The 2845-nt window shown below is 62.8% G+C and overlaps 1 pseudogene; it reads left to right on the top strand.

Annotated features, from left to right (window-relative positions):
* The first annotated feature begins 1959 nt into the window (after nt 1-1959).
* Nucleotides 1960-2078, top strand: LOC142873059 (uncharacterized; annotated as a pseudogene).
* The last annotated feature ends 767 nt before the right edge of the window (nt 2079-2845 follow it).

Raw genomic sequence — 2845 nt, 5'->3', positions numbered from 1 at the left:
CTGCCAGAAGGCCCAGCTGGCCTGCGGGTCCTTAGAGTGGCAAAAACATCCGAAAACTGAGATTGAGGGTCCGGTGGGTGTCTGCACTTTTGTGCTGGGCTCCCCAGGGAGGCCCGGGGGCTGGCTGGACAACGCGGTCTGCTGGGCTGGGGGGGGGTTTGGAGGAGCAACTGATGCCCTTTGCACTTTGGGTAGCAAGTGTCTGAGGTGTCTCTGGGCCCTGTGCCATGTGGGGGCGGGGGCGGGGGCGGGGTGGGAGGAGGAGGAGGAGGAGGAGGAGGTGGGAAGGGCCGTGGCCTGCAGTCGTGTTCCCCGGGGTGGCACAGCATGTGGCTTCTTCCACAGGCTGCTTGGCCTGGGCTCCCTGCACCTGGGCCTTTGGAGGACTGGCCCTGTGCTTGCCAACACTTCCTGCAGGGACCCAGAGCTGGGAGGTTGCATCTCTCAGCCCTGGGTCGGGCAGAGCCCCAGCGGGCCAGGCCCACAACCTCTCTCAGCAGGGGTCCCCCAGAAGGCTCCTTTGGGACCAGGATTCTCTTGCGGGTGACTCTTTAAGGTCTGGCCCCTGGATGGAGGGGCACCAGGAGTAGAGGAGCAGGAAGGGGAAGGGGGTGGCCATGCGAGGGGACACTTTCAGGCCAAGTCCCAGCTTCAGTCTGATCCTCCTGGGAACGCCGGGGTGGACATCACACCTCCTGGTTGCCCCGCTCTGAGACCAGGAGCCGGGCTTCGCATTCCCACAGCAGCCAGTCGTGGGCTGAGGACACCTGGGGCGTTGGGAACTCCCTGGCTTCTCCTTGGTTTAACATCTGGAGCTGCTTGTGAATTGTGCCGCCACACACACCCGAGTGCAGGTGTCTTCTGCACAGACTGCGGGCCTCGCTCTTCTGAATGCCGCTAGCTCGCGACCCACCCACGGGTGAACCTGGTCAGGGTACTTTCTCTCAGGGGCAGACTCTGATCCGGGCGGGCTACCGGTGTCTCTGTTTGCTCCTTTCTTTCTTCCACTTCGGGAAAGGCTTCCTTACTGGGTGTGGAAATCTCCTATGCCTTTCCTCGCCTATTCTGTCAGCTCTAAAATTCTCTTTCGGTTGCCACCCTCACAGATGGATTAGGAAACTCTTTGCGGTGCACTCATTAGTGAAATGACCTCAATGACGCTGGAATCCAATATCTAATCACCGATTTTTGGCGAGTCCACACGCCAGGGTGGTTGGGGTCCAATGCAGCCCCGGCCAGGCCCAGGCCCCTTGGACTGGGCCACAGGAGGACACAGAGGAGGGTCCCGGCCCCCACGGTAGGTAGAGGTGCGGGCAGTTCTCCAAGGGCTTGGGTGTTTTCCAGAGGGAGGAGATGGAGGGGACTGATTTCTTCAGCGCCCCACAAACCACGCCACCCCACCCCACCCATGGGACACATCCCGAGAGAGAGAGACGCCCCATACACTGGCTCCCCTCCCCCGTGCGCTGTGCCCCAGCCCTGGCCCGGGGGAATAGGCGGCCGCCAGGCCACAGGGTGGGGGGCGCAGCTGAAAGGGGTTGTGGGGGAGGGCCGCCCCTGGCTGGGGTCAAAGGGCGAGCGCCCCGCCCCTCCCGCCCGTGCGCAGTCAGCGGCCCCGGCGCGCTGGGGGTGGGGGGCGGGGAGGTGAAGGAGGCCAGGCAAGGAGAGGAGGGGGGCTTGAAGGTCTCCACCTTGGCGGGTCCAGCCGTGGAGGCGCATCTTGTGTGAGTGTGAGTGAGTGAGTGAGTGCGTGTGAGTGTGTGTGTATACAGAGACAGCCCCCAACCCCGGCCCGCCGCTCCCTGCCCGCCCCGCCTGTCACCTTCGTCCCTCGGAGCCCGCGGGACCCGGCCGGCGAACTCAACAGGCCCGACCCGGCGCGGGGCCTGGGGCGGGAGGAGGCGGCGGGGAAGCGCAGAGAGGCTCGGCTTCTTGAGCGGGGCAGGGGCGCCCTCCGCCGTCCACGGCCACACCACCCCGAACGCGCCCGATCCCGTCTGGTCTCGGAAGCTAAGCAGGCTCGGGCCTGGTTAGAACTTGGATGGGAGACCGCCCGGGAATACCGGGTGCCGTAGGCTTCTTCTTTTTTTTTTTGCCTCTGGTTCTGTCGCGTTTCTGGGAGTGCGGGGGCGGCCCGGGGTGGGGGGGACCCCCACCCTCGGCGCCCGCCGCGGTGCCTGGCGCCCCAGCCCGCACCGTGGGGCCTCCTCTTGTCCCGAGCCGTGACACCGCCGCCACGCGGCAGCATGCCTGGCTTCTGGACAGTCAGGTCTCAGACCAAAGGTCTGCTCTGTGGGAGCCGACACGCTGGAGGAAACCTTGAGAGTCTGAGAGGGGAGGGAGTTCCAGAAGAAGGCCAGGATGTCATTTTGAGGGAGTATGTGACCAGAACTCCTCCCGTTGCTTTTGGGGTTCTATGGGCTACACGTAGGAATCTTTGGTGGTGGCACCTGATGTTCGGGGATCCGGAGTCACACCCAGACCTGCTCCACAGGCCTCCTTTTACTTTTCTCTTCGGATTCATTTTTTTTTTTTTTTTTGAGACAGAGTCTCGGTTTGTTGCCCAGGCTAGAGTGAGTGCCGTGGCGTCAGCCTAGCTCACAGCAACTTCAAACTCCTGGGCTCGAGTGATCCTTCTGCCTCAGCCTCCCGGGTAGCTGGGACTGCAGGCATGCGCCACCATGCCCCGCTAATTTTTTATATATATATCAGTTGGCCAATTAATTTCTTTCTATTTATAGTAGAGACGGGGTCTCGCTCTTGCTCAGGCTGGTTTTGAACTCCTGACCTTGAGCAATCCGCCCGCCTCGGCCTCCCAAGAGCTAGGATTACAGGCGTGAGCCAC

Source organism: Microcebus murinus, chromosome 9 (assembly GCF_040939455.1).
Source record: "Microcebus murinus isolate Inina chromosome 9, M.murinus_Inina_mat1.0, whole genome shotgun sequence".
In the NCBI taxonomy this organism is placed as follows: Eukaryota; Metazoa; Chordata; class Mammalia; order Primates; family Cheirogaleidae; genus Microcebus; species Microcebus murinus.
The sequence above is the reverse complement of the archived record's forward strand: the minus strand, read 5'-3'. Positions and strand labels throughout refer to the sequence as shown.